The sequence below is a fragment of the Condylura cristata genome, unplaced genomic scaffold, assembly GCF_000260355.1.
Source record: "Condylura cristata isolate star-nosed mole 26May11 unplaced genomic scaffold, ConCri1.0 scaffold00072, whole genome shotgun sequence".
NCBI classification, from domain to species: Eukaryota; Metazoa; Chordata; class Mammalia; order Eulipotyphla; family Talpidae; genus Condylura; species Condylura cristata.
In genome coordinates this window covers 504,190-513,627 of record NW_004567173.1, presented here as the reverse complement: position 1 = coordinate 513,627, position 9,438 = coordinate 504,190, and positions in this window count along the sequence as shown.

Sequence of the window (9,438 nt, the reverse complement as noted above, 5' to 3'; positions counted from 1 at the left end):
CCAAGTCTCGGCGTCTGGTCTCAGGCTGGCCAGGTCACTCCGTGGGCGGAGGTGAATCTCGTGGAGCCCGAGGACGAGGACGGGGTGCAGAGGGTTTTGCCAAAGACGGGGTCAGTGGGCAGGCCTCGCACACTCCTGCAGTTTGCCTGCTCCGCCACACCCCGTCTCTCCCCCCCCCCCCCCCCCCCCCCACCTATCTGCTTATCGCAGCCTGAGGCTTGTGCCCCGTCCCCTGCAGGCAACAGGGCTGTTCGCCTGAACGTCCAAGTTTCTACCCTCAGCCATGGGCGCTGCCCAGCAGTGTGTGCCCGAGAGCCTGAGGGGTGAGGCAGGCACCCACGGGTGGACGCTCTTGGGGGGGCTGGCTCGGGGCCAGGGCTGGGCCGGGGTTCTAGCCAGTCCTTCTGGGCAGAGAGGGCCTCATGTAAGACGCCCTTGGCCTCCCAGTCCCCTGCGTTCTCAAAATGCTGGGAGGGAGGAAGCAGAGCCACAGTGAGAAGGGGAAGCTGAGAAATGGGGGGGAGCCCTGAGGGGCATCAGCGAGCCCAGACCAGCTGGGCCTGTGTGTGGGCAGAACACGATGTGCGCCCCCAGGCCTGCAGCTACTACCTCGTGGTCCTGGGGGTCCATGAACACAGCCGGCCAGCCAGGTCTACTCCGTCAGGGGCTGCCAGGGCTCCCAGCATCCCTCATGGCCAAGGCCTGGGGAGGTCAGGCCCGCTGTGGTCACGTGGCCTAAGGCCCGCTGTGGTCACGTGGCCTAAGGCCCGCTGTGGTCACATGGCCTGGGGTGGAGGCCAAGGCCACAGGAAGCCCACGGGGGGAGTGGGTGGAGGCACGTTGCCAGGTCTGGGAGTGCCAGGGCCAGCGGGAGGCCACAGTGCCATCCGCACCTGGGGCCTGGCCGGCCACTCGCCCCAGACAGCCCTGGGCACCCAGGGCCTGCGTCTGTGTGGACAGGAGCAGCGGGGACTGGCTGCTGGACCCCACCAGCATGGCCTCAACCTCTTCTTCGTGCCTGCGTGGGGCGCTGAGCGCTGAGGCCTGGGCTGCATGCTGTGGGGGCCAACCGCCCCCCACCACATCCTCCCCACTGTTGGGTCCCCAGCCCCGGGCGGGGCTGCTGTCCAGCTGGTACCCACAGGTGGCTGCCCACTGGATCCCGCCGTGCAGCCGCTTTGCAGGTGACACGACTCTGGCCCCGCTGCACCCTCGCGCATCTCTGGGTTTCTGGGGGCCCGGCTGGACCCTGCCCAGTGTAGGGAGCATGGGGCAGCTTGTGTCCTTGGGCAGGCTACCTGGCCCAGCTGCCGGTCACCTGCCCAGGCTCCTCTCGGTCAGCAGCACCTCAGGGCGCACGGAGGTGTTGGCTCCCAGGGGTGGGAGAACAGGTACTGGCAGTGGGGTGATGTGTCTGGATTGATGGCATTGAGGCAGCCACCTTCCTAGATCCAGGGCACCAATGGGGCGAGGGAAAGGGCAAGGGGACGGAGACAGTCAGCCAGGCTGCGTGATAGAGGCTCCTGCAGCCTCGGGGCCCAGGGTGCCCGCCGCACCCACCACTTGTTGGCTGGAGTGTCTCCCCAACCCCTGTGTGAGCGTCACGCCTGCGGGCAGACGTGGCATACGGCCTGAGCAGCAGATGAGCGCTCCGGGGAGGAGCAGGCCGCCTCGCCAATGTGGCCAGTGCTACCCGCCTGGCGCCGCCCACCTGGAGCCACCCTCCCCTCAGGCCGCCCCCTCCCAGGGCTCCCCAGCCGCACCCCCCAGGGCCTGCTCCTTTCCCTTCCCTGTGTTTTCCTGAATGGAACTTTCCAAGGATCACCAGCGGGTTGGAAAAACTGAAGCTCCTCTCCTGCGCCAGGGGCGGAGAGGAAGCCGTGGCGTCCAGGCCGGGGCTCTAATCGGAGGCAGATGTGGGTCTGCGGGCCCAGGGCTGGAGTGCGGGGCAGTGGTGGCCTTGCCCCCAACTCCGTCGCGGCTGGGGAAGGGCCCTCGGCGGACTCCCGCCTGCCCAGGCCACTGTGGCCGCTGCCTGCCCGCCGCCCGCCTGGCTATTTTTGGTGGGGCCGGAGGCAGCTGTGACTCAAAGGACCACAGACGCCTCCCTCCGGTGCGTCACAGGCCGCCTGCGCCTGCCACCCAGAGCACACAGATGAGCTCAGTCATCGGGGGAATGGGGTCCCCGGCATCAGCCGCGCCCAGGGATCTCCCTGGGCCGAGCGTCCCTTCTGGGGTGTTTGCTTTACGTCAGCAGGGATGACTTGCGGAGGCTAAAAATAGCCCGTGTTGGCCACTGCGCCCGCCCGCAAACGAGCCAGAAGGAGCCGACTGGCTCAGCTGTGGCCCTCGCTGGGCACCACCGGGAGCTGGGCAGACGGTGGCTGCCCGTGCTGGGCTCCGAGTCCGCGTGGGCAGAAGCACTCAGCGCTGGCCGGGCCGGGCCCTCAGGCTGCCCCAGCGTGGGAGGGCTCTGCCCCCTGGCCAGGATGCGGGGACGTGACACCCGCCTCCTGGCCTGCGTGACCACACGCAGGGCTCATCCTTGCTCCTATCACCACTTGGGTCATAGCCCAGATGTGGCAGCAGAAGGGTCAGCAGCAGCCTCCTCCCTGGCCAGCATGGCCTCCTCCCTGGCCAGTGTGGCCCCACTCCTGCCCCGCGCGGGTCTGTTCTGTCCACTCAGGCCAATGCAGCTCGGGGACATGGCAGTGCCACTCTGGGCGTCAGCCTCCCTTGGCTGGGGATGCCCTGGGGGAGGAGGGGCCTCAGCGTACCTGCAGAACTGGCTAGGGGGAGACACCTCGGGGTCTTGCGAGCTCTCAGATGTCCAGTTTGGAAACAAGGACATCAACCTGAAAAACAGGCCCAGCAGAGCTGACTGAAGGTCGGGGTCAGCCTGGTCAACAGGGGCAGGCGCCCAGGGGCTGAGCCACCTCCTGGGGCTGCACCCCAGAGCAATCTCCACCCCAGGACAGCCCAGCCAGGTCAAGGAGCTCAAAGGACTCAGGCTGTCATTTCCCCTGGAGCTAATTTTATTATCCTGGCACATTTTCCTTAATTTATTGCATGTCGACACTGTGTGTGATTCCGGGGTACAGGTTCACACCTCCTTGGCTGTATGTGGGTCGTGCCCCTCACCAGGCAACCTGCACCCACCGTCTGCACGATAGCCCTAGAGACAGAGATCTGGCTTGGGGTGTGGACAGAGGTGCTGGAAGAAGGCGCTGGACGCACTGGGTCAGTCTGGACGGCGCCTGTCCACAGACTGAGCCCAGTTAAAGAAAAGTAGGGTGCTGTGCGCAGCACCTGATGGTTTCAGGTGATGCCTCAGCTACGGCAGTAGTCACACTGCCGTTTGCTCCGAGATACTGACTTGCAGGCCCACCGACTGCGACTCGGAGCGAGGGGGCACCGGAAGTCCGTCCAGGCTCAGTGGGTACGTGTGGCAGGCTGTCAGGCACCCCAGAGGTCAGCGCGAGGGTCAGCGGCCTTGGGGGTCAGTGGCCTCGGGTCAGCCCCCTGCAGACAGCCCTCCCCACTGGTCTCAGGTGTGTGCGGGGTCGGGCAGCAGGCAAGAGGTGGCCTGCAGGCTGCTTCAGCAGGGAGGGGTGAAGGCCACCAGTCCGCGGCCCTGGGCCAGCCAGCAGAGCACACGCCCGTGAGGACTCTGCCCCAAGTGCGGCAGGTCAGCCACTGGGACCCCGCACCCCCGGCCCCTCACAGCTGCGCAGGTCGTGGTCCCAGGCCTGGGGCTGTCACAGGTGGACAGACCCACTGCCTCTCGGGACATGTGTCGCCCTAGGAAGCACGCTGGGCTGGCCGGGGGGCTGTGTGGGATCCCCCGCGGGGCTGCCCCAGCCAGCTGGCCACGCTCTAGGCGGTGGCTCGTTGTAAAAGCTCAATCCCTGTGGCCGAGCAGATGGGCAAAGCTGGGGTTGGATGGGTCCTGGGAACGGAAACCCCAGTTTGGGTCCCTCATGCTCCCTCTTTATGGGACCCCTGTTTGTCAGGGGGACTTGGGGACAGGGCTCAGGGCCCACGGCAGTGTGGGACATGTTCACTCGAGGCTCCCTGGGCCCCAGGGCTGTGTCAGCACAGTCCTGGTTTGGGGTGCCGCCTGCTTGCAGCACTGCAGCTCCAAGGCTCCGTGTGGCTGTGGCCATGGTTGCCTGGGCCCCCCCAGACTGTAAGAATGCATTGCCCAGCTGCAGGGCTTTGGGAGGGCAGCAGAACAAGGGGCCTGGGGTGAGCTCCCCACCCCGCAGCGCCTGGGGAAGCTGAAGCCAAGGGAGGTGACTCAGAGGAGAAACTGCACTGGATGCAGCACTTCATACAGAGTGGGCAGAGGGGCGGTGGACGGGCAGTGGGCAGGAAGCCGGCGGGGTGGGGCCCCGGGGGTACAGTGCTGAGGCAGGGCAGGGTGGGTTGGACCTCTGAGTGGTGGCCTGACACCGAGTCCTCATGCCACGGCCACCCCAGACTCCCTGAGGAGGCACCCGTCCGCCCCCCCGCCCCTCCCTGTCGGGCAACAGCCATGGGGTGGGCGTCAAAATAACGACGCATAGAGGGTAGCAGGAGGTGAGAGAGCAGATGGCCTCAGCCAGCATGGAGTCTCCCACAGGTGTGGACACGCAGCCCAGCCGTGGTCCTGCCCTCTGCCTCGTGGGGGTGAGGGAGGGACAGGCCTGCCCAAGGGCCAGCCCAGCGGCGCCAGGGACAGCTGCACGTGCAGCCCCGACCCCCTCCATCCCGGCCTCGGGCTCAAGGGCAGCCCCTATCTCGGGAGCTGGAGGCCCTGCTCCACAGGTGGGGGCCGCTGCCAAGGGGAGCCCGCCCGGTGCCCTCAGCCCACCAGCCGGCACCCGCCGGCCACCTGGTGACCAGAAGGCAGGAAGTAGCATCCTCAGAAAGTGCCACGGGCTATAACGTGATGACCCTAGGGCTATTCTGTCAGACTCAGGGAGTCAAAATGCTGTGGAATGTGCATGAGCCCACAGCTGCCTGTGGAGTGGCTCCAGGCCCACCGGGCGGCACAGGATGGGTCCAGGTGCTCAGCCCTATGGTGCTGCCCAAGGCCAGAGCCACACCTTCAGCAGAGAAAACCCTGGGTGGCAGCCGGAGGTCAGGCTGGCCAGGGCACACTGCCTGGCCTGAGGCCTCCAGGGCAAGAGCCCAGGTGTGAGGGGAGGGGCTGGGGGCGTCCAGGTGCAGGGCAGGGGGGACTGTAGTGGTGGTGGGCAGTGAGAGGAGGCCAGACCTACTGTGGCAGTGAGGTGTGGCCAGCACAGGGCCTAGGGAGGCGCTGACCTGGCTGCAGGCCGCTAGGCGGGGCCTGGTCAGAGAGGGCTCAGGCTGTCCTGTGAAGGTGACATTCCTGTCCTGCTCTGGGAACAGGCCCAGCAGGGGACTCACGGTCAGCGTGGGCAGGTGGCAGCCCCAGGTGGAGGGAGCCCACAGGGGGACCTCCCATCCCTCTGCAGAGGCCTCCCCTGTGCACTGGGTGGGGGCGCGGGGGTGGGGGTTAGGAGGCAGGGTGTTTGGGGGCACAGGTCAGGTGAGTACCAGGGTGGCGGGGGCACAGGGCAGTTAGGGGGCAGCCAAGCTGGGCATCGCCCCCGGGCTGAGCCTCTTGAGTGGCGTCCTGGTGCCGCCTTGCCTCAGTTGGGAGCAAATGTGGGCACTTGGGCAAAGGATGGAAACTGATGGGGGTGCGGGGGGATTGAGGGGGGGGGTCAGTGTCCAGTTTCTGGCTTCCACACCTGACTAGTGTGAGTCTGTGTCCACAGAGGCCAGAAGTGGGGGTCGAGGGGATGCCTCAGAGACAGTGGGGAACAGAACAGGCGGTTCCCTGAAACCCACTGCTGAGGGGGCAGCAGAGAGACAGGGGGCTGCTGGGCCCAGGGGTCCCTCCTGGGCTGGGGATGGCCGCAGCTGCAGTGACAGAAAAGAGGCTGATTCTTGAGCAGGTTGCCAGCAGGTCTGGAGGTTCCCCCAGGGGTGCTCAGCAGAGGACACCTTGGCTGGTGGGGCTGAAGCCACCAAGCCTCCACGCAGCAGCCACAGCACCTGTGTCTCATTGTGCACCCCACTTTGTTCATACACCCTTTGCTTATCTGCTTACATTTGGGGGATACCATGTATACAGCTGACTTGCAGTTGGGGGGCCTACGCATTTATGTTCAGGTCCTGGAGGCCACACTTCCCCCAGGCAGATGGTCAGGAGACCCCGCCACTCGGGGTCCCTGTGGCTGAGGATGTGTCTGCGCATCTTGTCCCCACCGGAGATCAGACCACAGGTCATCCAGATGGCTCCCGGCCACTGTGTCCTCTCTCTTGACGGCAGTGTGGCAATAGGATCAGCTGCCTGCAGTCCTGGAGTCCCTTAATTGACCTCCCCAGGTCCCCACAGCTTGGGCTCCTGAGCCCCTCCAACTGTCCGCCTGGTTGGCACTCCCTCCTCCCACAGGACCCCAGAGCGCCTCACCCTCCTGCCTCCCAGGGCTCCTCCCTCCCAGCTCTCCCCTGTTCCAGGCAGGTGGCCTTTGTACCTCTGCCCCACCCACCCCAGCACTCTCAGCTTGTACCCCACCTTCTATGTCCTGTCAGCCTGCACACCCTGCTGGCTCCCCAGCCTTTCCTGTGGCCTGCCGCCCCCCCTCCGTGACTCAGCACATAGCATCCCAGCACTTATCACCCAGCTTCCTAGGGGTTCCCTTCCTGGGGATGCAGGAGGTGTGGGCAGCACCCCTGCACAGCAGCCTCTCAGCTCTGCAGGTAGAGGGGTGTGTCTGCCCCACCCTTGTGCCCCAGGCGGGGCTTGCTGGGCAGGGCTCAGAAGCCCCTCTCCGCCTTTGGTCCTGCCCTCAGCACAGAGGCTGAACTCCCCCGCTCACTGACCCTGGCTTCTGGCCCCACTCCCTCCCCTCCTTGTGCCCTGCTCCACAGTCTTCCACCTGCTATTCGGGTGAGTGGCCAGACCCGACCCTCATGAGTTGTTTGCATATCTACTGCTGACTGTCCACCCCTCCCTGAGGCTGACCCCTGCCCTGGGCCAGAGCGAGGGGCTGAGCCAGGCGCTGGGCCAGGCTGCCCCCACCCCAACTCTTCCGCTTAGGAAGCTGGCCTTGGCCCTCAGTCACCCCCCCACCCCCGCTCAGGCCAGGGAGGTGCCCTGCGACGCTGGGCAGCACCAGCCGGGACCCCACAGAGCGGCTCCCCACTGCGTGGGCAACGCCAGCACGGCTGATGCAGCGAGGGGGCTGTGCCCCAGCAGCCACCAACCTCAGGCCAAGGGCGGGAACCTCCGCGCACGATCGGACGGTTTTGCGCTTTGCCACCAGGTGTCCTCAGCGAGTAGGAAATGGGGGGGTGGGGCGTGGCCCCAGCGGGGTGCCGGAGTCGGGGCAGCCTGAGTAGGCCTTGGGGACTGGGGGCGGCCTCTGGCCAATCAGGATTCACCCCGTGAAACCCTCCCCCTCTGTTCTTGTGAGAGGTAAAAGCATTTTCGCAAGCTACCTAGGACCCCTGCGCAGACCCAGGGGTTTGATGCCTTCACAGGCATCCATGGCTCCAGGGTGCGTGTCCGTGGCAGCCCTCATCGGGAGCCTCCCTGCAAGGTCAGGCAGCGTCTTCAGAAGCCGGAAACCCCGCAAGCTGAGGGAAGGGTTTGTGGCGCGAGTGGGTGGGGAGAGGCCCAGCGCCCTGTCCGTGGGCAGGAGGGCAATGGACCAGAAAGCCAAGGCCACTGCGTGAGAGCCCCGGGACTGGCCCACGTGGGCCCTGCCGGTCCCAGGGAAGTCTGGAGGTGCATGCCTGTGGGCATCTTGGTCCAGTCTGCATGGCCCATGCGCCCTGGGGGCATGCACCCAGTCCCACCCCATGCTGCCTCCTCATCCCCGGGGGAGGTCAGCCCCCGTCCAGAGACTTCTGGAGAGGGGGTGGGAGTGAGCAAGGTGGCTGGGGTCCCCACCTGGGTCCAGCGGTCTTGGGGAAGCAGCGGCACCAGTTTGGGGTCATTAACATCTTGGGGACGCATCCTTGTGCCGTTGCGCCAGCGCCCGCAGTGTTTCCCAGTGGGTTCTGGCCCACAGTGGTGGGGGGTGGGGAACGGAGCACCTTTCTTGGTCATGGAAGGCCTGTCCAGCCCCACATGTCCCTCTGGCTGTGAGAGGACATTGAGAGGTCTGAGACGCCCTCAGGGACCCAGGTTCTCAGGCCCAGAACCCAGGCCCTCTTGGAGGGGAGCGTGGCCATGGCTCCTGGGTTAACGCGGTCAGTGTCCTCCAAGAGGTGCCCACGAAAGAGGTGGGGCAGGCCAGCACGGCTGTGCATACGCGTGCAGTTACCTGCACAGTTCCCTGCGCGTGTGCCTGCTGGTCCCAGGTACTCGAGCCCTGCAGGTTGCACCTGCCCCGACTCAGCTTGTCTCAGGAGGACCAGGGAGCAGGAGAGCGGGAGCCTGGCCAGGGTGCTCGGCCAGCTCGCCTTGCCGCATCCCAGTGGGGCTGGCCTCTCAGACTACATCCCGGGTGACCTGTCCCCTCCGGTGAAGGGAAGCTCCAAAGACGGAGGAGCATGCTGGCCAGTCCACCCCCGAGGAGTGGCTGAGGGTGCGGTGGGCCTCGTCTCCTCTGGGCTGATAGGGGGTGTAAACCCCCCTTCCTCCCAAGGCTGACCTCTGCAGACACACAGGAACACTTGCTGGAGGGGTCCGTGGAGCCCTGTGTGCATCCGCCCAGGACCCCCGAGTTCTGTGGGGTCTGGCCCAGGACTGTGACCTGAGACGGGCTGCCCACACTTCATGTACCTGCTGGCCAAGGTGTGCGTGCTCAGCTCTGGGCTCCTGCCCCGCCTCCATGGGATTATGCCCCTCTCTCCTGGGTGCTGCTCACCTGAGCAGGGTAAACACCTGAGTCGGACACCATAATGCAGCTGAGTAGACTGGACCCTTGGAGCATTCCTGGGGGGGCTGTTCATGAGCATACCTGTCTGCTGGAGCTGGCCCCGCCCACACCTGAGGGAGCCCTGGGGCCAGTGGCCAGGCCGGCATGCCTGAAGCCTGAGTCCCCAAAACCTGGTGTGATGGTGTCATCGATGCTGTTGAGGAAAGAAACCTTGAAACGGTGTAAAAAACCAAGCAGCAGTGAAACCCAGCGAGGAAGGAGCTCCGGCTTTGGGAGCATCTTGGGATGTAGGGGGACGCCTCAGCTTCCAGCAGCTGCGGAGGAGGCCGGGAAGGGGCCCTGTGTTACTGCATCCATGGGGCCCCCAGAGGGAGAGGCCCCCACTTTCCCGGGTTCCCCGAAGACTTTGGCGGTGTCACGTCTGCGCCGCTTGGGCTCTCTTCGGTGACCGCGAAGGAGGCCGCTCCGTGGGCGCCGCGGGCGGGCGGGATTCCCAGCCCCAGGGCCACGCGGCGCCACCCCCGGGGGCGGG